Below are 27,658 nucleotides of genomic sequence, written 5' to 3' on the forward strand. Positions count from 1 at the left end.
AAAAAGGTATATGGTGGTATCTCATGGTTTCAATTTGAATTTTCCTAACGATAATGATGTTGAGCATCTTTTCATGTGCTTGTCATCTGCCAGTACTGATTTTAAACTTAGTAAAATTTCTATGTAAAATCACACGTCTAAACTAACTACTCAGTTACATGTTTTTTGTTTTGAGACAGGGTCTTTCTCTGTCCCCCAGACTGGCTTGCACTGATGTGATCGTGGCTCACTGCAGCCTCGACCTCCCATGCTCAAGTGATCCTCCCATCTCAACCTCTTGAGTAGCTGGGACTATGGCATGCACGTCCTGCCTGGCTGATTTTTAAAAATATATATATATTTTTTGAGATGGAGTCTCACTCTGTTGCCCAGGCTGCAATGCGGTTTCATGATCTTGGCCTACTTGCAACCTCTGCCTCCTGAGTTCAAGCGATTCTTCTGCCTCAGCCTCCCGAGTAGCTGGGACTACAGGCATGGCCCAGCTAATTTTTGTATTTTTAGTAGAGACGGGGTTTCACCATATTGGCCAGGCTGATCTCGAACTCCCGACCTTGTGATCTGCCCGCCTTGGTCTCCCAAAGTGCCGGGATTACAGGCATGAGCCACTGCACCTGGCCTTTTAAAAAATTTTCTTTGTAGAGGTGGGATTTCACTATGTTGCCAGGGCTGGTCTGAAACTGCTATCATGCGATCCACCTGCCTCAGCCTCCCAAAATCATGGGGTTACAGATGTGAGCCACCACGCCTGGCCTCAGTTACATGTTTTAATTGGAATCTCAAGACTGATTTGTTATTCTAAACAGACCATATTCTCTTAGAGTACGTAAAGTAACAGATAACACACAGATTTCGTAACACAAAAATATAAATACTATGGTTTTTATTTTCCTAGCCTTGTCTATATTTAATCTAATATTTTCCTGGAATTAGAGAAGCTTACCTAATAAGGAAATAAATACATGATTTTAAAGTATAGTAAATTATTTTTCTAATGAACTTTTGGCCTTTCTTTCTCAACTGGATGACATTTTCTTTATAATTAAAGAGACCCCTGGCAGGGATGAAACTGGACTTTGAATCTAACTGCTAAGCAGAGCCTGCTCCACTGCCACCATTTTGCCTCCAAATGGGGATGGTCGCACAGCCCATGTGCCTCAAATAGAAGTATCACATTACTAATGTCTTCCTCTTCTCATCTCATGTAACTGCAATTCCGACCACCCCCCCCACCCCCCCACCCCCCACCCCCCCCAACCCCCGCCAAACCATTTGAATTCAGTTAATCTATTTAAGGCTTCCTTTTTGTTATGCAGTATGGCCACAAAAATAGGTGGAACTAAATACAAAATAGATACAGTTTAGATTCTTTAGATTCTCTGTATCTCCCAAGGCTTTCTCTGACCAAGGACTAGTTGTAAAATCATGTCAGTGACCCACCAGGGCTAGAATTTGAGTCCCAGTCTTCTGAGTCCATGTCTAGCATTTCCTTCCATCTCTTAAAACTTTTCGAATAAAGAGAAAGAGAGGGTGGTACTTAAGAGTTCTTGCTTTCTGATCACGCCTAGTTACCAATAAATTATAGCATCTGGAACCAGTGCCACCTTTTTCTTGTTCTTCAGTTCACCCCTCTGGAAATGGTGAGAATTTTGGCCTCTCCCTAACCTCCCAGTGGAGAGCTACCAATCTTTGGAGAGGCCATTGCCATCAAATTCTTGTTAGAAATCTGCGTCTTGGATGATAACTAGATGCAGAATTGCATTCCTGTCCTGGTCACTGGGTATGGCCCCAGGAAGCTTGTAGGTGGTGAGTGGACGTGGTTGAGAATTATTAATGCAGTTTGACCTCTCCTTTGATGTCTGATGCACATGTGGCCCCATGTGAGTAAGAGCAGAGATTTGTAGAGTGACAAGAAAAGGACATTTGGGGGAGAAATTGACAGGAGGCTGACTTAGGTTTTTGCACTGCAAGAGTTTTTTGTCCCCCATTTTAAAAAATTGTGGTAAAATACATTGTCTTCATCCCTTTGGGCTGCTATAACAAAATAACCTTATTCTAGGTAATTTATAAACAATAGAAATTTATTTATTATTTTTATTTTTATTTATTTACTTTTTGAGACAGAGTCTTCCTGTGTCACCCAGGATGGATGCAGTGGTGCAATCTTGGCTCACTGCAACCCCTGCCTCCCGGGTTCAAGCGATTCTCCTGCCTCAGACTCCTGAATAGCTGGGATTATAGGTGTGTGCCACCATGCCCAGCTAATTTTTGTACTCTTAGTAGAGATGGGGTTTCACCATGTTGGGCAGGCTGGTCTCGAACTCCTGACCTCAAGTGATCCGCCCGCCTCGGCCTCCCAAAGTGCTGGGATTACAGGTGTGAGCCATTGCGGCCGGCCTGAAGTTGTTTTTTCTGAGATGGAGTCTTGCCCTGTCGCCCAGGCTGGAGTGCAGTGGTGTGATCTCGGCTCACTGCAAGTTCCGCCTCCTGAGTTCACGCCATTCTCTTGCCTCAGCCTCCCAAGTAGCTGGGACTACAGGCGCCCACCATCACGCCCGGCTAATTTTTTGTATTTTTATTAGAGACGGGGTTTCAGCGTGTTAGCCAGGATGGTCTCGATCTTCTCACCTCGTGATCCGCCTGCCTCGGGCTCCCAAAGTGCTGAGATTATAGGCGTGAGCCGCCGCGCCCGGCCTTTTTTTTTTTGAGACAGTTTCGCTCTTATCACCCAGGCTGGAGGGCAGTGGCGTGATCTTGGCTCACTGCAACCTCCGTCTCCTGGGTTCAAGAGATTCTCTGCCTCAGCCTCTCTATTAGCCGGGAATACAGGCGCCGGCTAATTTTTGCATTTTTTAGTAGAAACGGGGTTTCACCATGTTGAGAAATTTCTTTCTTTTTTTTTTTTTTTTTTGAGCCGGAGTCTCGCTCTGTCGCCCAGGCTGGAGTGCAGTGGCGCGATCTCTGCTCACCGCAAGCTCCGCCTCTGGGGTTCACGCCATTCTCCTGCCTCAGCGTCCCGAGTAGCTGGGGGACTACAGGCGCCCGCCACCACACCCGGCTAATTTTTTTTTTTTTTTTTTGCATTTTTAGTAGAGCGGGGTTCCATCGTGTTAGCCAGGATGGTCTCAATTTCCTGACCTCGTGATCCTCTTGATCTGCCCGCCTCGGCCTCCTAAAGTGCTGGGATTACAGGCGTGAGCCACCGCACCCGGCCGAGAAGTTTATTTCTTAACAGTTTTGGAAGCTGAGAAGTCCAAGATCAAGGCAGCAGCAGATTCGGTATCTGGTGAGGGCTTGTTCCTCACAAATCACGCTGCCTTGGGGCTGCGTCTTCACAGGGTGGAAGGGACAAGACAACTCCTTTTGACCGTGACCTCTTTTTTTTTTTTTTTTTTTTTTCCTCCGACTCCTGGGCTCAACATCTTCCCACCTCAGCCTCCTGTGACTAGCTGGGATTATAGGCGCCAGCCATCATGGCCAGCTCGACCTCTTTTATTAGGACACTAATCCTACTCATAGAACAGGACCCTCATGACAACCTCCTCAAGGCCCCACCTCTTAATACGATTGTATTGGGAGTTAGGTTGAGCATGTGAATTTTGAGGGGATGTCCATATAACATATATTATGTACACATAATATTAAACTAACTTTTTTTTTTTTTGAGATGGAGTTTCGCTCTGGTTGCCCAGGCTGGAGTGCGATGGCGCCATCTCGGCTCACGGCAACCTCAGCCTCCCGGGTAGCTGGGACTACAGGCGCCCGCCACCATGCCCAGCTAATTTTGTATTTCTTTTTAGTAGAGATGAGTTTTCTCCATGTTGGTCAGGATAGTCTCAAACTCCGTACTTAAGGTGATCCGCCCGCCTCGGCCTCCCAGAGTGCTAGGATTACAGGTGTGAGCCATCGCGCCTGACCGAAACTTACTTTCTTAACCATTTTCCAGTGTACAGTTCAGTGGTATTAAGTATATTTATATTGAGCAACCATCACCACCATCTGCAGACTTTTTTTCATCTTGTAAAACTGAAGCTCTGTAACCCTTAAATCCTAACTCCTCATTCTCCACTCACCCAAGCCCCTGGCACTCACCATTGTACTTTCCGTCTCTGAATTGGACTGCTCTAGGCACCTCATATAAATGGAATCATACAGTATTTGTCTTTTTGTGACTGGCTTATTTCACATAGCATAATGTCCTCAAGGTTCATCTATGTTGTAGCATGTGTCAGAATTTCTTTTTTTTTTTTTTTTTTTTTGAGACAAGAGTCTCACTCTGTCGCCCAGGCTGGAGTGCAGTGGTGCGATCTCGGCTCACTGCAAGCTCCATCTCCCGGGTTCACACCATTCTCCTGCCTCAGCCTCCTGAGGAGCTGGGACTACAGGTGCCTGCCACCAAGCCTGGCTAAATTTTTTTGTATATTTAGTAGAGACGGGGTTTCACCGTGTTAGCCAGGATGGTCTCGATCTCCTGACCTCGTGTCAGCCCGCCTCAGCCTCCCAAAGGAGGCCCAGCATTTTTTTTTTTTTTTTTTTGAGATGGAGTTTCACTCTTGTTGCCCAGGCTGGAGTGCAATGGTGCGATCTTGGCTCACTACAACCTCTGCCTCCCGGGTTCAAGCGACTCTCCTGCCTCAGCCGCCTGAGTAGCTGGGATTACAGGCATGCGCCACCACACCCGGCTAATTTTGTATTTTTATTAAAGACAGAGTTTCCCCATGTTGGTCAGGCTGATCTCAAACTCCCGAGTTCAGGTGATCTGCCCTCCTGAGCCTCCCAAAGTGCTGGGATTACAGGTGTGAGCCACTGTGTCTGGCCGAATTTCTTTTTAAGGCTGAATGATGGGCCGGGCGCGATGGCTCACGCCTGTAATCCCAGCACTTTGGGAGGCTGAGGCAGACGGATCACGAGGTCAGGAGATCGATACCATCCTGGCTAACACTGTGAAACCCCGTCTCTACTAAAAAATACAAAAAATTAGCTGGGCATGGTGGCAGGCACCTGTAGTCCCAGCTACTCGGGAGGCTGAGGCAGCAGAATGGTGTGAACCTGGGAGGCGGAGCTTGCAGTGAGCCGAGATCATGCCACTGCACTCCAGCCTGGGTGACAGAGCAAGACTCCGCCTCAAAAAAAAAAAAAAAAAAGGCTGAATGATATTCCATTGTATGGATTTTACTTATCCATTCATATATCTGTGGACACTTGGCTTGGTTCCATGTTTGAGCTATTATGAATAATGCTTCCATGAATATGGGTGTACACATATCTCTTTGAGACCTTGCTTTCAGTTCTTTTGGATATATACCTGATTGCTGGGTCAATGGCAATTCTATTTTTAATTTTTTCAAGAGCCTGCTATGCTGTTTTCCACATCAGCTACAGCATTTTACATTTCCATTAACAGTGCACGAGGGTTCCAGTTTTTCCACATCCTCACCAACACTTACTTCGTTGTTTTGATAGTAGCCATCCTAATGGGTATGAGGTGATATCTCATTGTAGTTTGGATTTGCATTTCCTTAATGATTAGTGATGCTGAGCACCTTTTTTTTTTTTTTTTTTTTTTTAGATGGAGTCTTGCTTGCTCTGTTGCCCAGGCTGGAGGGCAGCGGCACCATCTCAGCTCGCTGCAACCTCCGCCTCCTGGGTTCAAGCTATCCTCTTGCCTCAGCCTCCCGAGTAGCTTGGATTGTAAACATGCACCACCATGCCTGGCTAATTTTTGTATTTTTAGTAGAGACGTGTTAGCTAGGCTGGTCTCGAACTCCTGACCTCAAGTGATCCACCCGCCTCAGCCTCCCAAAGTACTGGGATTACAGGCGTGAGCCACTGTGCCTGGCCTTGAGCATCTTGTGATGTGCTTATTGGCCATTTGTATATCTTCTGTCTTCTTTGGGGAAATGTCTGTTCAAGTCCTTTGCCTTTTTTTATTTTTATTATTTATTTATTTATTTATTTTGAGACAGGGTCTTGTTCTGTTGCCCAGGCTGGAGTACAGTGGCACAGTCTTGGCTCACTGCAGCCTCGACCTCCTGGGCTGCAGTGATCCTCCCACCTCAGCTTCCCTTGTAGCTGTATTTTTTTGTATTTTGTATTTTGTAGCTGTAGTTTTTGTATTTTTTGTGGAGACAGCGTTTCGCTGTGATGCCCAGGCTGGTCTTGAACTCCTGAGCTCAAGTGGTCTGCCTGCTTCAGCCTCCCAAAGTGCTGGGATTACAGACATGAGCCACTGCACCTGACAAACTCCCAAAATTCAACACACACACACACAAAACCATCTGATTCAAAATGGGCAGAGGGGCTGGGTGTGGTCCCAACTACCAGGGAGACTGAGGTGGGAGGATCACTTGAGCATGAGAAGTCGAGGCTGCAGTGAGTCAAGATTACACCACTGCATTCCAGCCTGGACAACAGAGTGAGACCCTGTCTCAAAAAAAAAAAAAAAAAAAGTTTTGGGAACTTTCTATGTATTCTTGATATTAATCCCTTATCAGATATATGATTTGTAAATATTTTCTTCCATACTGTGGATTGCCTTTTTACCCCATGGTAATGTCTTTTGATGCACAAAATTTTTACATTTTCTTGAAGTCCAACTTGTCTATCTTTGCTTTTTGTTGCCTATGCCTGCCTTTGGTGTTATATCCAAGAAATCATTGTTAAATCTAATATCATAAAGCTTTTCCCCTATGTTTTTTCTAAGAGTTTTGTCATTTTAGGTCTTACGTTTAGGTCATGGATATGGTGTTAGGTAAGGGTCCAATTTCATTCTTTCTCATGTGTCTCTGCAGGAGTTGTTTTTTTTGTTTGTTTTTGTTTTTGTTTTTTGCTTTTTTTTTTTTTTTTTTTGAGACGGAGTTTTGCTCTTGTTGCCCAGGCTGGAGTGCAATGGCGTGATCTCAGCTTACTGCAACCTCTGCCTCGCGGGTTCAAGCAATTCTCCTGCCTCAGCCTCCCGAGTAGCTGGGATTACAGGCATGAGCCACCACGCCTGGTTAATCTTGTATTTTTAGTAGAGACGGGGTTTCTCCGTATTGGTCAGGCTGGTCTCAAACTCCTGACCTCAGGTGATCCACCCGCCTTGGCCTCCCAAAGTATTAGGATTACAGGCGTGAGCCACTGTGTCCAGCCTCTGCAGGAGTTTTAAGTATAGTCTGTCCTCACCTGTGGCTGTGTTCCCCTTTCAGGTGGTAAAGGAGCACTGTGAGATACAGTATTTCATAGCACAGATGTTTCTTGGTATCCCCTGGGGACTGGTTCCAAGACCCCCTATGGATGCCAGATCCTCCAAGATGCTCATGTGCTTGATAGAAAATGGCATAGTATTTGCATATAACCTATGCATATCATCTTGTGTACTTTAAATCATCTCTGGATAACTTAAAATACCCAATCCAATGTAAATGCCATGTAAATAGTTCTTATACTGTATTGTCTTTATTTGTATTATTTTTTATTGTTGTCATTTTTTATTTTGCTTTTTCGAATATTTTTGATCCCCAGTTGGTTGAATTAGTGGATGTGGAACCCACAGATACAGAGGGCTGACTGTATAGTAAATGAAGGCAGTGATGTCACTGAGTGACGACTCTGCTCTCAAAGAGGAAGGAAAATGTGCTTTGCCATAGGGACAGTATTAAATGGCGGGGGGGGGGGTGCAGAGAAGATGAAACCTAAAACTTCAAGTCATTTAACACAGCAATTCCAGTTCTAGAAATGTAACCTGTGGTATCATGGGACAAGCATGCAAACATGTGAGGTGATAGCAGAAAATGGGAAATCACCAAAACGTACATCAGAAGATGATTGCTACATATGAAGTCTGTTCTGTGTCATATGATGTAGCCTTTAAAAATAGCTCATGTATCCTAATCAAGCTGTCACTCTAAATTTATTACCACAGGACAAGAGCTATGATGCCTTTACACAAAAAATATATATTATAAAACAGAATGTATAATATCTCATTTTTTGTTATTTTGGAATGCTATACCAACAATTTGTTCAGGTTGCTGGAGTTACAAAATTATGTGTTTAAAAAATTTTCTATATAGTACTTATTTTTCTTTGTAGTATGTTTTAATTTTATCAATTTAAAAAATCTAATTAGAGAAGGGTGCAATTCATAACACTACTTGGGGCTTAAGGTCGAGTACTAGGTACTTAAATATCAGAGTTTGACTCTTTTACCCCTCTTTTCCAAAAAATTGTTTTGGGGGATGAAAACCTCTTTCTAAATGCCATATGAGGTATAGATTGCTGGGGAGTGGTGGAGTGAGGACTTCATAAACGCTGTTCCTCCATTAAAAGGAATGAGAAAACTGGCAAAAATGATCAAAACCAACTTTTTCAGAACTCGAGAAATTAACCAAAGGCTTGCAACAATCTAAGACACATTTATTCAGGAAAAATCGCAGAAAAAAGTTATTCTTGTTTTCAACAGAAAGTTATGAGGCATGCAAAGAAATAAGAAAGTATGGTTCACACACAGGAAAAGACAGTCTTTTCCAGCCCAGATGTTGGACTTCATAGACAATGATGTTAAATCAACTATTTTAAATATGTCTAAAGAACTTAAGGAAAATGTGAGAAGAATGCCTCACCAAATAGAGGGAGGCCAAGGCAGGTGGATCATGAGGTCGGGAGATCGAGACCATCCTGGCTAACACAGTGAAACCCCGTCTCTACTAAAAATACAAAAAATTAGCTGAGTGTGGTGGCACGCACCTGTAGTCCCAGCTACTCAGGAGGCTGAGGCAGGAGAATCGCTTGAACCTGGGAGGTGGAGATTGCAGTGAGCTGAGATCGCATCACTGTACTCCAGCCTGGGCGACAGAGCAAGACTCTGTCTCAAAAAAAAAAAAAAAAAAAAAAAAAACCAGAAATTCTGGAGTTAAACTGTGTAGTTACTGACATGAAAAATTCACTAGAGGCTGAACAGCAGATTTGAGCAGGCAGAAAAAAATCAGCAAGCTTGAAGGTGGTACCTTGAGATTTTTCAGGCTGAGCATGAAAAAAGAATGAAGGAAAATTAACAGCCTCAGAGACCCATGGTGCACCGTCACACAAATCAACATATGCATGATGAGAGTCCTAGAAGGAGAGGAGAGAAAGGGTCAGAAAGAATGGCCACAAGCTGATGAAAAACAATAACCTACCCACTCAGGAAGTTCAGTGAACTCCAGTGAGGATGAATATCGGAGATCCACACCTAGATATTTCGTAATTAAAGTGTCAAATGACAAAGAATCTTGAAAGCAGCAAGAGATGAGCAACTTATCTTGTACAAAGGATCTTTGATCAGATTAACAGCTCATTTCTCCTCAGAAACCATGGGAGCCAGAAGGCAGTGGGATGAACATTGTTGAAGGCAAAACCTTCAGCTGTAATTATTGGACTTTTGAGTCTTAGATGGTCCTGACGTCTTTGTGTTCAGGGACAGTTTTTCAATTTAATCCCTAATAACAATTAGTCAAGCTTCCTTGACCTGTAGGAAGGCCTGTCTTTAGGCCGGGCACAGTGGCTTATGCCTATAATCCCAGCACTTTGGGAGGCCCAGACGGGTGGATCACTTGAGGTCAGAAGTTCGAGACCAGCCTGACCAACATGGTGAAACCCCCATCTCTACCAAAAATACAAAAATTAGCCAGGCGTGATGGTGCATACCTGTAGTCCCAGCTACTTAGGAGGCTGAGGCATGAGAATCATCGCTTGAACTTGGGAGGCGGAGGTTGCAGAGAGCCGAGATCACGCCACTGCACTCCAGCCTGGGAGCCTGGGAGCCTGGGTGACAGAGCGAGACTTCATCTTAAAAAAAAAAAAAAGAAGACATATCTTTTACAGAGTTCCCTTCCCCAAGTTTTTCTACAAATACCCAGGGGTGTTTATGTGTTCCACCAAGTTTGGAACATAGTTAGGGAGTGAAAAACATAGGTTAAATGAATGTCATCTGTCTGGCTTGGATATTTCCTTGGCCAGCTGTTCTCTTCTGCATGTTGCCTAGTTCTCCCTGCCTCAGGGCTGTTGCTTCACCCTTCATACCATATTGCCTTAAATATGCAAACGACCTGTCAGGCATTTCACATTTTACTGAATGCTTGAAGAAAGCAGAATGGAATTACAATACAGAAAAAGATGTTTTGCCCACAAAGGGGAATTTACCCTTTACCTCAAGAAAAATAGAGCAATTGCCAATAACAATAATGGTGGCCTCTCCCCTGCCCATTAACCATCAAGACGTCAGCAAATACTGGGGTCTAATCTCAATTAGTGTTACTCCAGGACACCATATGGAGCTGACTGCTGATTTTCTGTTCTTGATAATATCCCTTATGTGTGTGTAGCACTTTATAGTTTTATTATTTCTTTTTTTTCTTTTTTTCTCCCCTCCCTTTTTTTTTTTTTTGTGACAGGGTCTTGCTCTGTTACGAGTCTGGAGTACAGTGGCGCCATCCAAGCTCACTGCAGCCTCCACCTCCTGGGCTCAAGCAATCCTCCCACCTCAGCCTCCCGAGTAGCTGAGACTACAGGCATGTGCCACCACACCCAGCTGATATATATATATATATTTTTTTGAGACAGGGTCTCACTCTGTCATTCATGCTGGAGTGCAGTGGTGCAATCACAGCTCACTGCAGCCTTGACTTCCAAGGCTCAAATGATCCTCCCACCTGAGCCTCCTGAGTAGCTGGGACTACAGGCATGTGCCACCATGTCTGGCTAGTTTTTGTATTTTTTATAAAGACTATGTTGCCCAGGCTGGTCTCAAACTTCTGAGCTCAAGCGATCCTCCTGCCTCGGCCTCCCGAAGTGCTGGGATTATAGGCATGAGCTACAGCAGTTGGCTAGTTTTATTTTATCAACCAGTTTTCCCTGGAACTGGTTATGGTTGTGGTTTTGCTGCTTATGGATGACAGACCCGAGGTTCAGAGAGGTTCAGTGGCTCTCTCAGCTTCACTAGAAGAGTTATAGCCAAGCTCTGACAGCAGCAAACCAGATTCTGGCCTGAGGTTCTCAGAATATGCTGCTGTTCCACAGGATGTTACAATATGGTGTGGCAGGGTGTTACAGTGCACAGGGCTGAAAAGACCAACTTCAGACCCTCCCCTTTCCTTCTGAAGTTATCACTTCATGGACGTTTGCAGCTTTTATCATAAGAGCCATTTGTTGTCACATGGCTTGTGGCCAACTGGGAGTCTACCTCCATCTAAGGCAGGGCTCTTCTCCCTGCCATGTTGCCCAAGGCTGTTTCAGTAAGACTGTAAGGTTTTCTTCAGCCCTCCTGGCTTTTGACTGCCCCATTCCAACTGGTTGCAAAGTAGCTATTTGTGTTTTTGCTGACCTGAGCCATCTTTCTGTCCATTTTTACTTCTGATATTCTTATGAGGCAATTTCAGTATCTAGCAGAATGAATGCCCCATTTTCTAATCCTGAGTTTTCTCAGTTGACTGAGTGGCTTAAGGAGGACAAGTTATTACTGTGCAGTATTCCAAGAAATGGTTCTTTCCTTCAGCATTTACTGTGCATCTGTGGTATGCACAGCTCCTTACTGGATGCTATGAGGACACAGGAGGATCTGACAAGGTGGCCTTGCCCTGAGTCGTTTATCCGTGGTTGGGAGAGAAGGAATGCACATGCTAGACAAAATACATGCTTGCATAGTGACTGGCTAGTGTGGAAGAGTAGTAATGACCTCATTGATCCTGCTTCTGTGCCAGGTTAGATGCTAAATGCATAAACATACACGGGGCTGGGCGCGGTGGTTCACACCTGTAATCCCAGCACTTTGGGAGGCCGAGGTGGGTGGATCACCTGAGGTCAAGAGTTCGAGACCAGCCTGACCAACATGGTGAAACCTCATCTCTACTAAAATACAAAAAATTAGCTGGGTGTGATGGGAGGCTGAGGCAGGAGAATCACTTGAACCCAGGAGGTAGAGGTTGCAGTGAGCCAAGATCGTGCCATTGTACCCCAGCCCGGGCAACAGAGTGAGACTGTATCTCAAAAACAAAAACAAAACACACATAGGGAATTACCAGGGGAGTGGCATAGCAGAGTTGAGAGCATGGACCCTGGAGTCAGGCTGACGGGATGGAGTTCAGGCTTAGCCCTGATCAGCAAGTTTCTTAGCTTCTTCAAGCCTTGGTTTCCTCATCTACAAAATGAGGGCAGGAAGAGCTTCCTTCCTTGTCTTACTACCTCCATTTTATAGATGAGGAAACCAACCAGTGGGGGCTGTTGGGTAGAGATCAAATGCAATAACTTTTGTACAAATGAAATAACACATGTTCATTCTGTACAAATAAAATAACACATAAACAAATGAAATAACACAGTCATGTGCCTGACACTTGGACACACCATAATGGTGGCTCTGTTAATGGGACCAGTGATGAACAGTTAGAAGGGAACCCCTTGAGGATAGAATATGTGAGTCCGAGGCCCTGCAAGATGGGGGACTCTCTCAGGTGGGTGGAGGAGCTGGTCCTCGCATGTGTGATATTTGAGTTCGTAGGAGGGAGGTGCCCCCGGACAGTGGCAATGGGAGCGAGGCCGTGGTGATGAGACAGAGGGTGATGCCCCAGCCTCGCTGGTGTGGAGGAAGGCAGTGGGAAGCCGGCAAGGGTGGAGGTTGTGCCTGCATTGATCACTGTGGAATCCTCAGGGCCTAGCACTTGGGAAGCAATGTTGGAATGTGCTGGTGGGGCGTAGTGAGCATTAGGGCTGGAAATTCATTCTGTGAACCCCAGCTGCGTGTTGGGATTTGAGACAATAAGAAGCCCCTGAGATGCTTGAGCCAGGACTACCCAGAGGTGAATGGGATTTTGGAAAACCTCTGGGCGGAGTGGGTGGCTGCCTGGGAATGGGGAGAGGCAGAGGTTGGGTGGGGACTAGCTCAGCAGGGAATGTAACTCAGACATTCTGGAATGATGGAAGTGGAGGTTAGGGAAGTGGTTGCAATGGGAAGGAGGCGGCAAATATAAAGTGTCACAGAAGAAAAGTTGTCATGGGGCCAAGTGGAGGGAGGGATTGAAGAGCTCTAAATTGCAGCTCAGTCTTCATCTTGAAATGCAGGGCAGAAAAAGCCACCCCATTTATTTAGCTAAAGGGAGCTGACTCCAAGACCTGAGGTCGGGGAAAAGTGGAGAGACAAATAGAAAAGAAATAGGGAATTGAGACAGGGCACCATCTTTCGGGATGGTGGGCTTTTAAGCCTAACTCAGCATGACCTGAGAAAATTGAGATAGCTTGAGACCAGAGCAATAAGTGTTGAGACTTACCTGCAGAAAATGTTACCCAGAGAGGAGAAAGGGCTGGTAGGACCTGAAGATTCTTGAGCTGATTTTCCCCAGTTCTTGCCTCTTAGTGCCTCCCATTTCTCCTGATCTGACGGTTTCTGGGTGAGACAGTTGCATTTCATCTGTGGTAGGCCGCCTACTGCTTGGTAAGCCTGGGCTGAAGGGCTGAGGCCTCTGGAAGAGCTGTCAGGAGAGAGACACCTTCAGGGTACTTGGAGCTTTCGCCTTGCTTCCAGGGCAGGATAGGTGGAAGCTGAAACTGCCTCCCAGCAAACAGATTTACACTGACCAAAACAAAGTATTTGTAGGTGTTAGATTTAAGAGGTTGAGGTTTTCCATTGGATTTTTTTAGGTATATGGTGGAAGAGGTATTTTAGACAGAGGGATTCTCCTAGCAGACACAAAATATGAATTAAGAACCCTTGTTTCTGTTTTTCTCCCAACTACTTCTTGATATTCATAGTTCCTGTGCTGGGACTTTGGAATGGGTTTTGGTGTGCAGAAAAGACAGGGCATTTGCTGCCAACAGGGGACATACATTGAGACTAAATTCACAAGACAAGGGTTGGTATGATTTACCTTCCAAGAAAAGATCTGTGTCTGGTCCCGTATCTGGCTTCTTTCTTCGTTGTTTTTGCCGTTCTGAATCAGTTTTCTTTCCCCGATGGCTAGCTTCTCCAGCCGGAGAGAACACACAGTTTAAAGAGGCTTTCCCCCCAGGGCCAGATTAAGGATACTTATGGACTAAAGGGCAAATGCAGCCATTCCTAGCAGATTTATGGCCCCAAAAGGACATTTCAGCCACTGCATCTGCGAGATTTTTGTCCCACATCAGCCAGCCCAGCAGCGTAAGCCCAAGGGTTTAGTCACTGACAGAGTCCAACCAAGGGGTCTCTATGGAACCCTGGGCTTGAATGGGCTGGAGTTCTACCCTCCCATTGAAATCATTTGAGACGGTAGAGTGCCTTCCATGCTGAAAACAGGTCTCATGTAACAGTTACTGATGGGGCCAAGGAAGCCCAGGTATGACCTAGGTAACTCCTCAGAGATGCTACCGTTGAACCTAATAGTCTTCTAGCAGGTTATCAAGCAGTAATCCAAAGAGTTAGTGTTTAACTTTTTTTAAAAAAAAGGTATTCAGTTTAGCTAAGTAATACTTGCACCTTGTACAAACATTGAAATGTATAAAAGTCTCCTTTTTTCTCTCTCCCCAGTAACCCAGTACCCTCCCAGGAGGCCACTTCTGGTTAAATTATCTTGTCTGTCCTTTTGGAGGTGGTCTGCCCTTTGAAATAGAAACATATTTCCTTTTTTCTTTTTCTTTCTTTTTTTTTTTTTTTTTTTTTTTTGAGACAGAGTCTCACTCTGTCACCCAGGCTGGAGTGCAGTGGCGCGATCTTGTCTCACTGCAAGCTCCGCCTCCTGGGTTCACGCCATTCTCCTGCCTCAGCCTCCTGAGTAGCTGGGACTACAGGCACCTGCTACCATGCCTGGCTTATTTTTTTTTTTTGTATTTTTAGTAGAGATGGGGTTTCACCGTGTTAGCCAGGATGGTCTCGATCTCCTGATCTTGTGATCCACCTGCCTTGGCCTCCCAAAGTGCTGGGATTACAGGCGTGAGCCACTGCGCCCGGCTACAGAAACGTGTATCTATTGTTTGTTTCTCCTGTGCCCTTTCTGCTCCATGCCCTTTTCATTTATCAGTGTATCTTGGAAATCGTCCCATGTCAGCACAGATAAAAAGTCTGCAGTACTCTGTGTGCCATTGCATGGTTTTTTTTTTTTTTCATTTTGCCATTTGTTTATTGCAAAATCCCACACTTACAGAAGACATATTTAAAACATATGTGTACATTAAAACAAAATAGTAAAATGAACATCTATGTTCCCATCCCTAGGTTAAGGTTAGGACCATATAAGCCCCCTATGTTCCCTCCCCGGTTGAAGGTTGAAGTCCCTTCCCTCAGCTATTCCTTTTTTTTTTTTCTTTTTTTCTTGAGACGGAATCTTGCCACTCTGCTGTCCAGGGTGGAGTGCAGTGGTGCCATCTCGGCTCACTGCAACCTCTGCCTCCTGGGTTCAAATGATTCTCCTGCCTTAGCCTCCTGAGTAGCTGGGACTACAGGTGTGTGCCACCATGCCTGGCTAATTTTTGTATTTTTAGTAGAGATGAAGTTTCGCCATATTGGCCAGGCTGGTCTTGAACCCCTGACCTCAGGTGATCTGCCCGCCTCAGCCTCCCAAAGTGCTGGGATGACAGATGTGAGCCACCACACCTGGCACCCCAGCTATTCTGAATTTTGTGATATTTATTCTCTTGTTCTTGTTAGTTTTTCCACCGATAGCCAACCTCTGAATAACCTATTGTTGAATTTTGCCTGGTTTTGAACACCTGGACGTGAAATCCTACAGTAGATTTCTGTGACTTGCTCAGCATTACATTTGTGATTCATCCATGTGGATGCACATAGCTCTGTTCATTTTCACTGCCGTAGAGCTTTCCATTGAATGAATATCCACACTGTGTTGATCCTTTGTGTTGCCCTGTTGCCAAGAAGGCCTTGGTCTGCCTTTTGTTTTTTTTCCTCTCTCAGGAGTAACCCTGCTGGGAACTATTTTTTTTTTTTTAAGACAGAGTCTTGCTCTGTCGCCCAGGCTGAAGTGCAGTGGTGTGATCTCGGCTCACTGCAACCTCTGACTCCTGGGTTCAAGTGATTCTTCCGTCTCAACCTCCCAAGTAGCTGGGATTACAGGCGCGTGCCACCATGCCCAGCTAATTTTTGTATCTTTAATAGAGACAGGGTTTCGCCATGTTGGCCAGGCTGGTCTTGAACTCCTGAACTCAGGTGATCCGCCTGCCTCAGGCTCCCAAAGTGCTGGGATTACAGGCGTGAGACACCACGGCCAGCGGGAACATTCTTACACGTGGCTCCTGGAACACATGAGCAAGAATTTCTGTGGGGTATAAACTAGGAGTGGAGTTGCTGGCATGTCTAACTCTTCTAGGTTATCCGAAACCAAAGTTTTGAGGTTTTGAAACCTAATTTGCCCTTCTCCTACCGTCAGTATATAGAGCACTGAGTATTTTCTGATCACCCAGGTAGTACAACTTTGGACTGTGAGTCTGTGTGAGGGCTGTTTTGTGAGTGCAGCTTCTTGGGGGGAGTTTTTTGTTTTTCTACCTGCTTTAGTGCCAAGGATTTAGACAGTTGATTTTTCTTGCAGGTTTAGACAGTTGATTTTTCTTGGGGACAGGGAAGGGTAGATCAAGTTTCTTGGTGGTTCACTGTTACGTTAAGGGAGTATCCTTTGGAAGTCCTAACTTCACTGGGAGTAAGATCTCTTTAGATTTCCCACCATGGCTGGGCTCTGGGCTCCGTGACCTTTTGAGGCTTTGAAAACTGAAGCTCAGGTTTGCCTAGTTCTGCAAATGCCATCTAGATAAAAACTTCAGTGTTAACTTGCCTCCGTGTTTCTCCTTCTTAGGGTTTTAGCCTGAATATTGCTTATTTTCTTGCCAACTTGCCTATGCTTTTAAGACAAAATTTAATCTGGCCAGGCGTGGTGGCTCACGCCTGTATTCCTAGCACTTTGGGAGGACAAGGTGGAAAGATCACTTGAGCCCAGGAGTTTGAGACCAGCCTGGGCAACGTAGTGAGACCTCCGTCTCTATTTCAAAAAAATATGTAAAAAATAAAAAGAAGGCCAGGCACCGTGGCTCACACCTGTAATCCCAGCACTTTGGGAGGCCGAGGTGGGGGATCACTTGAGTTCGGGAGTTCGAGACCACCCTGGTCAACATGGTGAAACCTTGTCTTTACTAAAAATACAAAAATTAGCCAGGTGTGGTGGCATACACCTGTAGTCCCAGCTACTTGGGAGGCTGAGGCAAGAGAATCGCTTGAACCTGGGAGGGAGAGGTTGCAGTGAGCTGAGATTGCGCCACTGCACTCAAGCCTGGGGGACAGAGTGAGACTCTGTCTCAAAAAAAAACAAAACAAAAATAAAGTAGGACTTTCAAGATGAGCCTTTGCATCCCTAGGGTTATGGCTTCCATTCTCAGGGGTTGCTGGATTTCACATTTGAGAAGTAAGGCTGCCAGCACCACAGTGATGAGACAGAAGTGGTTTTGGCCACTCCCCCAAAATTTTAGTACTATGCTTGGGCCTGGAAATCTGACTCATATTTCAAACTCACATGACACTGATTTGTCCCAGAAGGTTACTTTATGGATTTATAATGGGAGATAGAATCTCTGGGGTCAGCCTCTTCTGGTTTAAAGATCTGTGGTTGACCTGTCGGTACTAGGTAAGTCTTAGATGGTGGCTAAGTCCATTCTAGCATTCAATAAATAGTACAGATAGGGTTGCTTACAGAGCAAGAATCGCACACAGGCCCTTTTAAAAAATGGTATGACCCTATTTTAGACCCTGACCCTCCTTGTCCCTGGTTGCAGATTCCCACTTTCATGTAGTGTTTCTTTCCCAAATATTTTGCTATTTTAACCTTTTGATTTCTGAAATTGCCCATAATAATTAATGTTCATGGCCGGGCACGGCGGCTGATGCCTGTAATCCCAGCACTTTGGGAGTCCGAGGTGGGTGGATCACTTGAGGTTGGGAGTTCAAGACCAGCCTGACCAACATGGAGAAACCCTGTCTCTACTAAAAATACAAAATTAGCCGGGCAAGGTTGCACATGCTTGTAATCCCAGCTACTCAGGAGGCTGAGACCAGAGAATCACTTGAACCAGGGAGGCGGAGGTTGCAGTGAGCCGAGATAGCTCCATTGCACTTTAGCCTGGGCAACAAAAGCGAGACTCTGTCTCAAAAGTAATAATAATAATAATAATTAATGCTCACATTTTTTTTTTGCACCACTAGGTAGACTGAACACCCCATGGTCATTCTGCCACTGCCAAGTTCATCTTGGTAGGTGCTAATTTCAGGCTGGCCTGATTCTTGTTTTTTTTTTTTGAGATGGAGTCTCGCTCTGTCGCCCAGGCTGGAGTGCTGGAGTGCAGTGGCACAATATCGGCTCACTGTGATCCCGCCTCCTGGGCTCAAGCAATTCTTCTGCCTCAGCCTCCCGGGTAGCTGGGACTACAGGTGCCCGCCATCACGCCTGGCTAATTTTTGTATTTTTAGTCGAGACAGGGTTTCAACATATTGGCCAGGCTGGTCTTGAACTCCAGACCTCGTGATCTGCCCGCCTCAGCCTCCCAAAGTGCTGGGATTACAGGCGTGAGCCACCACACCCGGCCCTGATTCGTGTTTTTTAAATAAATTTTTTTCAAGTCGTTTTATGTTGTCCTATTGTCTGGATACAGAAAAGGGTACCTGTTTTATTTAATCTACATAGAAATTACCATCTTTTTGTAGTGCCTTACCATTTCCAAGGTACTTTCATGTGTGTGATCTAATTCAATGCTTGCCTGCTTTCCACATTTTAAAGGACTGACCCCATGTCACAGCATTTAGCCACTGAGTCTTAGGGAGTTTCATTACTGTCCCTTGGACACCAAGCTGTAGATGAACTTCACTTCCAGGAGTAGTTGGCCTTCCATTTCACACATTTCTGCAGAAGAGAAGACAAGGGGACTATCACCTATTGATGTGTTTGTAAATACACAGCTTTTATTTCCCAGATCAGCTTTTTTTTTTTTTTTTTTTTTTGAGACGGAGTCTCGCTCTGTTGCCCAGGCTGGAGTGCAGTGGCACGATCTTGGCTCACTGCAAGCTCCGCCTCCTGGGTTCACGCCATTCTCCTGCCTCAGCTTCCCGAGTAGCTGGGACTGCAGGCGCCCGCCACCACGCCTGGCTAATTTTTTTGTATATTTGGGAGAGATGGGGTTTCACCATGTTAGCCAGGATCGTCTCGATCTCCTGACCTCGTGATCCGCCCGCCTTGGGCTCCCAAAGTGCTGGATTACAGGTGTGAGACACCATACCCGGCCTGCCACAGGTGGGCTTCTGAAGGTGGTAGACCCTGGAGCCAAGCAGTGGCACAACATAGGCATCTGAAATACACATGTCCCTTTGTGGCTTCATGTCTGTGGCCGAAACCAACGAGCAGATGTATATTGTTATGTTTGCTTGTATTGTTCATCTTAGAACTTATTTCTCTCTCTGTCTCTTCATGTAAATTTCTCCTTTACATTATTTTCTTCTTTCTCTTAGTCCCAATTCTACAAACCTTTCTTGTTTCCCATGATCTAGTCTCCAGGCTTCCTTACTACCCTCTCCCCTTGAGTAGGCTTGACACCATCCAGCCCTTTCAAGTGGGGAAAGCAGAACCCAAAGTTAGCATCCCAGATTCTATCTTTTTTTTTTTTGAGACGGACTTTTGCTCTTGTTGCCCAGGCTGGAGTGCTGTGGCACGATCTCAGCTCACAGCAACCACTGCCTCCCGGGTTCAAGCGATTCTCCTACCTCAGCCTCCCTAGTAGCTGAGATTACAGGCACCTGCCACCACGCCCAGCTAATTTTTTGTATTTTTAGTAGAGATAGGGTTTCACTGTGTTGGCCAGGCTGGTCTTGAACTCCTGACCTCAGGCGATCCACCCACCTCAGCCTCCCAAAGTGCTGGGATTACAGGCATGAGCCACTGTGCCCGGCTTGCCTGGCTGATTTTTAACAGTGACTTTTAAATTTCTCCTGCCATCCAGCGCATTCCTGGGCTGCTGTGTGTGTTTCCTATCAGAGAATGAAAACCAGAGGAGTACGGGAGTACACTGGTGTGCTTGGGAGTCGAGCTCTAGAGTCATACTGCTGAGTTCAAGTCCTTGACTAATTAAAGCATGACTAGGGGAGGCCAGCCTGGATAGTTAAAAATTACATATTTAAAATGTAATGTATGTATGAGCGTTCACAGCAGCGTTATTCAAATACAAAAAAAATTAGCCGGGCATGGTGGTGCATACCTGTAATCCCAGCTACTCAGGAGGCTGAAGGTGGGAGAATCGCTTGAACCCGGGAGGCAGAGGCTGCAGTGAGCAGAGATCACGCCATTGCACTCCAGCCTGGGCGACGAGAGCAAAACTCCGTCTCAAAACACACAAAAAGAGTCAAAAGGTGGAAACAACCCAGATGTTCATCAACCAATGAATGGCTAAACAAAATGTGGCCTACCCATCCAGTGGAATGTTGTTCAGCCATAAAAACGAGTGAAGTTCTGACACATGCTACAACATGGATGAACCATGAAAACATTGTGCTAAGTGAAAGAAGCCAGACACAAAAAGTCACATATTATATGACATTTCTAGGAAATACCCAGAATAGGCCATAGAGATGGAAAGCAGATTACTGGTTGCCAGGGGCTGGGGGTAGGTGGGAATGGGGAATGACAGCTAGTGGTACCAGTTTTCTTTTTGGAGTGATGAGAAGGTTCTGGAATTGGATAGTGGTGATGGTTACCAACATTATAAATATGCTAAAAACCACTGAACTGTATAGTACTGGTAACCAGAATATGTGCATCATTAGGCCTATGTATTAAACAGTTCTAGTTGGTCATGTCCTTAGTCCCTGGTTGTGTTGACTTGCCATGATTTGTTTAACCATTTGCCTACTGTTGAATACTTGGCTTATTTCCAGGATTTTGTGATCATTGATAATGGTAAGCCTTACTTTCAAAGTCTGATATGCTTTTTAAAAAATTCTACTTCCTATGCAATCCCAGGCACTTAAGAAGTACTCTATAAATATTTATCGAATTATCTTTGCTTGCTATTCCTGTTTCATTAGTGTAGATAATTACGTTCTGTTCCAGATTATTTCAAAAGAAAATATTTCTTAAACTATTAGCCTTTCAGTAAGAGCTGTACATTTTACATTTGTAAGTGGTATATTTCAGATAGAAATAGTTTGCTTGCCTTTTCTGATCACAAGGGTAATATCTGCTAATTATAAGAGATTCAGATAATGGCCTTGTCTGGACAGTGGCCTTTATCACAGTCCTCCAAGCAATTCCACAACTGCAAAGAAACATGCTTCTTATCTTTTTGCCATATCATCATTTCATTATCTTCTCTGCATCTTGAGTTTGACTCACTTTCTCCCAAAAAACTTCTTAGATACCTTCTGCTAGACAGTAGCCTATGATGTATGATGCCATTGCCTTCTTTTTTTTTTTTTTTTTTTTTAACTCCCCTCCCTGTTGCGGGAAGTCAGGAACCCCCAACGGAGGGACCGGCTGAAGCCATGGCAGAAGAACATAAATTGTGAAGATTTCATGGATATTTATTAGTTCCCCAAATTAATACTTTTATAATTTCTTACACCTGTCTTTACTGCGGTCTCTGAACATAAATTGTGAAGATTTCATGGACACTTTTCACTTCCCCAATCAATACCCTTGTGATTTCCTATGCCTGTCTTTAATCTTTTAATCCCATCATCATCATAAGCTGAGAGGATGTGTGTCGCCTCAGGACCCTGTGATGATTGCGTTAACTGCACAGATTGTTTGTAGAGCATGTGTGTTTGAACAATATGAAATCTGGGCACCTTGAAAAAAGAACAGGATAACAGCGATGTTCAGGGAACAAGAGAGATAACCTTAAACTCTGACTGCCGGTGAGCCGCGCGGAACAGAGCCATATTTCTCTACTTTCAAAAGCAAATGGGAGAAATATCACTGAATTCTTCTTCTCAGCAAGGAACATCCCTGAGAAAGAGATGCGTCCCTGAGGGTAGGCCTCTGAAATGGCCGCTTCCAGGGCAGCTGTCTTTTATGGTCCAAGCCATAGGGATGAAATAAGCCCCAGTCTCCCGTAGCGCTCCCAGGCTTATTAGGATGAGGAAATTGCCGCCTAAAAATTTTGGTCAGACCGGTTGTCTGCTCTCAAACCCTGTCTCCTGATAAGATGTTATCAATGACAATGCGTGCCGAAACTTCATTAGCAATTTTAATTTCGCCGGGTCCTGTGGTCCTGTGATCTTGCCCTGCCTCCATTTGCCTTGTGATATTCTGTCACCTTGTGAAGCACGTGACCTCTGTGACCCACACCCTATTCGTACACTCCCTCCCCTTTGAAAATCACTAATCAAAACTTGCTGGTTTTACGGCTCGGGGGTCATCACGGAATCTGCCGACATGTGATGTCTCCCCCCGGACACCCAGCTTTAAAATTTCTCCCTTTTGTACTCTGTCCCTTTATTTCTCAGACCGGCCGACACTTAGGGAAAATAGAAAAGAACCTACGTGACTATCGGGGCAGATACCTCCCCTCCTCCATTGTCCTTTTGTCCAAAGATCATGTCTATCTTGTTTGCAAATAAGAAGGAATAATAGGCCAGGCTCAGTGGCTCACAAGGCCTGTAATTCTATCACTTTGGGAGGCCAAGATGGGTGGATTGCTTGAGCTGAGGAGTTCAAGACCAGCCTGGGCAACATGGTGAAACCCTGACACATGCTAATTTTTTGTCTCTATAAGAAATTAGCCAGGCATTGTGGTGCGCACTTGTAGTCTCAGCTACTCAGGAGGCTGAGGTGGGAAGACCACTTGAACCTGGGAAGTGGAGATTATAGTGAGCTGAGATGGTGCCAAAAAAAAGAAGGAAGAATAGTGTGCCATTTGTTTTGCTAAGTCAGCATCCTTAATTTCTAACTTTTTTCCTTTCGTTTTTTTTTTTTAATTGAGGTGTGCACTATCATGCCTAGCTAATTTTTTTTTTTTTTGATTGAGATGGGGTCTTGCTATGTTACCCAGGCTGGTCTTGATCTCCTAGCCTCAAGCAATCCTGCTATCTTAGCCTCACAAAGCATTGGGATTACAGGTGTGAGCCACCATGCCTGGCTCAACTTTTCCTTTCTTTTCTTTCTTTCTTTCTTTTTTTTTTTCCTGAGATAGACCCTTGCTCTGTCACCCAGGCTAGAGTACAGTGGCTCAATCTCAGCTCACTGCAGCCTCTGCCTCCTGGGTTTAAGCGATTCTTGTGTCTCAGCCTCCCAGGTAGCTGCGATTACAGGTGTGTGCCACCACACCTGGCTAATTTTTGTATTTTAGTAGAGACATGGTTTTGCCATGTTGGCCAGGCTTGTCTTGAACTCTTGGCCTCAAGTGATCCACCGGCCCTAGCCTCCCAAAGTGCTGGTATTACAGGTGTGAGCCACTGTGCTTGGCCACTTTTTTTCTTTTTCTCTTTTTTTTTTTTTTGCCTCGAGGTCTTGTGACATTCTGAAGCTGTGTGCTTTTCTGTGACCTTTTAAGCTCTGTGTATTGGCTGGGCTTGGTGACTCACATCTGTAATCCTAGCACTTTGGGGGGCCAAGGTGGGCAGATCACTTGAGGCCAGGAGTTTGAGACCAGCCTGGCCAACGTGATGAAACCCCATTTCTACTAAAAATACAAAAATTAGTTGAGTGTGGTGGTGCACCTGCACATGTGTAATCTCAGCTACTCGGGTGGCTGAAGTGGGAGAATCACTTGCATCTGGGAGGCGGAGGGTGCAGTGAGCCGAGATCGCGCCACTACTGCGTTCTAGCCTGGGCGACGGAGCAAAACCCTGTCTCAAAATCAAAAACAAACCCAAATCCTATGTATTCCATAGCTGTCTTGCGAGGAAGGAATGAACCAGTGGGTCTCTTTTCTCTTTCCCTGTGTCATGCGGTGGAGCTGTGCCTAGCCCAACTTCTTGCCCCACATTATTGTCTGTTCACCTTTCCCTGCTGCACCGTCATTGCTCAGCACAGCTCAAGATGGGATGTGGCAGCAATGGTGGGCCGTTCTGTCTTTATGAAGCTAGTATTCTTGCCTATGCCTTGCTTTTTTTCTTCAGAGTCATTTTTCTAGGAACAAGGATGATCTCATACCTTTGCCTCCCTGTCTGAGACCCCTGTTTTAGCTAACAGCAAGCTTGGACAAGACGGTTCCTCAGAGTCAGGGTTAAAGCCTAAGAAATGAAATGAAACTAATGAGCATTCTCAGTGATGCAGAAGCCTCGTCTTCTCCAGCTATCTATGGTTCTGGGCTTTCTTGTGTTGCTGTGTTGCTGGCAGCCATGTAGGGATCTGGGCCAGAGACAGAAATGAAAAAGTGGAGGAAGACCAGGTACTTATCCCTGGAGTTGTGGATGCACCTCTGGAAGTGCTAGCTAGGCTCATTGCTGTTTTTTTTTTTTTTTTTTTTTTTAAGACAGAGTCTTGTTCTTTGGATCTCGGCTCACTACAAGCAACCTCCACCTTCTGGGTTCAAGCAATTCTCTTGCTTCGGCCTTCCGAGTAGCTGGGATTACAGGTGTGCACCACCATGCCCAACTAATTTTGTATTTTTAGTAGAGATGGGGTTTCGCCATGTTGGCCAAGCTGGTCTCGAACTCCTGACCTCAAGTGATTTGCCCGCCCCGGCCTCGCAAAGTGCTGGGATTACAGGTCTGAACCACTGTGCCTGGCCTAGGCTGGTTGCTTTTTCCAGCCAATGCTGATGACTGAAACACAGTTTCAATCTTAGAATGGTGCAGTTATTTATTGAATGAAAGTACATCTGTCTGTAGCTGTCTCCTCATCCTTGTCATTATTCTATTTAGATTTCCAGCCCCACACTCTCCTCTCTGACTTAAGTTAAGACTCTGAAACCCCTTTACTTCTTCAGTAAATCTATTCTGGGATTGTAGGTGCTGGTTGGGCTTTATGGAGACAAAGGGACCCCTATCCTCATTCACAAGCACAGGGGAATTGTCATGAGGAAGATGGGGTGAGGGAGAGAACTCCTTGTAAGTGATGTCAGGGGTGGGCAGCTTTCTCTTTGTAGAGCCTTGTCAGTCAGATTCTCAGGGATAGTTCCAAAGTGTGGGGAAAATGAGATTAGAATTCTTGGGTGGTTTTGGATCTGCTGTTTGGTTTTTCCTCATCTAGAACTAAATTTATATAAAAGAATACAACAGTAGAATAATCATGGCAACTAAGTTTGTTCTGCTGTCCTGGGGCCTCTTCATGTATTATCTCTACTTACTGCAACAGCTCTGGAGGTAAAAGGTGTTACCTTGAAGAAACTGAGGCTCCAAGGGGTGAACTGCTTGTCCAGGGCCATCCAGCTCGGGAATGGCAGAGCTCAGATCCAGGCTCCTGTCTCCCACCCCACCGCCCATGCCCCTGCCTTCCCCTGCACCAGAACAAAGCCACCACCCCCAGACGGCCGCGTGTTTGTGCTTTTATTTCCCTGAATGGTTCCGGGGTTTTGCTTTGTCATTTCTGTGCTTGTGTCCTTTGTAGAGTCTTTGGCTTCCTTTTATTTTTCCTACCCCAGTAGCATCTGACGCGATGCCTGGGGTCTGGGAGGAAGCAGCGTTCTTTGCTTAGACATCTTCGTTTTCATCTGTTTTACAAAATTATCCTTGGCCTCTGTTCTCTTTTTCCTTTTATTTCCTCCCTGAAATACTGCTTCTTTAAGGCTATCAGGAAAAGAAAGATAATCCTGCCCAAGGGTTTGAAGAATTGTAAAGAAGTGTTTTTAGCAAGCAGCTGGGTTTTTAGCGGGGTTGTTTCCATGCTCCGCGTTGCCCTAGTGAAAGTGGTTTGTCTTCCTCGAGACACCGAGGGAACTGGCGCACAAATGGATGCAGTCAGGTGGCCGTTGAGCTAAGGGCCAAGTAAGGCATTTCGTCCTCAGCCACACTGCCCTTGACTCACGTCTGTATTTCTGTTCTTTTTTTTTTTGAGACAGAGTCTCGCTCCGCCGCCCAGCCTGGAGATCTCGGTTCACTGCAACCTCCGCCTCCTGGGTTCAAGCAATTCTCCTGTCTCAGCCTCCTGAGTAGCTGGGACTACAGGCACCTGCCGCCATGCCTGACTAATTTTTGTATTTTTAATAGAGATGGGGTTTCACCTTGTTGGTCAGGCTGGTCTCGAACTTCAGGTGATCCACCTGCCTTGGCCTCCCAAAGTGTTGGGATTACAGGCGTGAGCCACCACGCCCAGCCTCATGCCTGTATTTCTATGTCCTGAACATGTTACATTTGCATCCAGGCCCAGCTCTGTTCCCTGAGGAGGTTGGAGTTCTGATATCCCACAAAAGGAAAGAGTGAAGGCGGGGAGGCTGTTGGGAGGAGGGTATGGCGAAGACAAAGAAATGGCTCTGTGATTCTTGAGGTTGCTGGGAAGCTGTTGCTTGTAGGGTTGGCTCTCTGTCCTTTCTGATGCTCCAAACAGGTCCCCAGGGGACAGGCCTTCCCAGGGCTGCCACTTTCTCCAGTGTTAGGTCCATATCCATTTTCCTGTCCCCTCTCCGCTTGTCCCAGCTTTATCATCTGAGATCTGGGGCTTCTTTCCAAAGCTGAATTTAAGTTTCAGCTTTCCTAAGAGTTTTAGCTATTAGACAGGGGCTTGTGGCAGGAAAAAGAAGACAGAAATTTCTGTTGCCCATAGGAAGGTGACAGGGGTGCTGGGTGAATACCAGTTACAGGGAAGTTCCCTCCAATGAGTAGCCTGGCACCTTTCTGCAGGGTGTCTTCTGAGCCAGCTGGATTCATCGTGTTGGCTTGTGAAGTCTGAGAACACCATCTCTTTCGTCTTTCCCCTCCTCCCCTCCTCTGTGCCACAGCAAGAGGCGTAGTATACTCTGGGTCCTCCCTCATCACTTACACAGCCTTCTCTCTGTGTTTGGATTACCAGAATGAGCCAACCTCATTCTGAGTCCATTCATTCATTTATTCATTCAACAACCATTTTGTGCTAGGCACCATGGTAACCTACATTTCAAGGCTGTAACTGCTATTATCAAGCCATTTGCAGAAGTTTGGGTCACTGATGTGCCTTTGACCTGACGCCCATTTTCTAAACCCAGGCATTCCTCTTGAGTGATACAGCATCTCTGTACCTCTTCTCCAAGAGTTATGGCTTAGGTTTTTGTTTTTGCTTTTAATGGGGCTTTCTGGCAAAGACCTGAAAGCCTGCTAGACAAATTCTAAAAGTGCTGTAACACTAACGCCTAGGTTTCAGTTCTGACTTCATGCAAAGAGGATGCCTGAACCAAGCCCCTCACTACCAGGCCTCATTCTTTTCTCAGTGAGTTAGATCCCTCTCCCCTCCCTGGGTATCTGTTTGCTGTTCCTAGCACAGATCCTCAGCACTGATGTATTCACTGCCTCTGGCTGGAGCCCATTTGACTGTTGTCACTACCTTGTCCCCCTGCCCCTCCTTGCCAGCCAATGGCTTCTCATCTCTTCCCAGCTTGTCAAGCTCCTGGAGATCTCAGAGTCACAGGCCCCACCCAGGGCTCTGCAAAAATGTTCTTTAAGGGTGTGAGCGAAGGGATAATTTTTTTTTTTTGAGACAGAGTCTCACTCTGTTGCCCAGGCTGGAGTACAGTGGCTCAGTCTCGGCTCACTGCAACTTCTGCCTCCCAGGTTGAAGTGATTCTC

At 45.6% G+C, this 27,658-nt stretch overlaps 1 protein-coding gene and 1 non-coding gene across 7 annotated transcripts in view; one reads left to right on the forward strand and one right to left on the reverse strand.

The window, feature by feature from the left end:
• PC (pyruvate carboxylase) overlaps positions 1–27,658 on the forward strand; it is a 112,008-nt gene that overhangs the window by 11,503 nt on the left and 72,847 nt on the right. The window lies entirely within an intron of this gene.
• Positions 27,160–27,221, reverse strand: LOC112135597 (U7 small nuclear RNA). The gene has a single exon (XR_002916858.1). It is a non-coding gene; the product is annotated as a U7 small nuclear RNA (small nuclear RNA).

Source organism: Pongo abelii, chromosome 9 (assembly GCF_028885655.2).
Source record: "Pongo abelii isolate AG06213 chromosome 9, NHGRI_mPonAbe1-v2.0_pri, whole genome shotgun sequence".
Taxonomy (NCBI): domain Eukaryota; kingdom Metazoa; phylum Chordata; class Mammalia; order Primates; family Hominidae; genus Pongo; species Pongo abelii.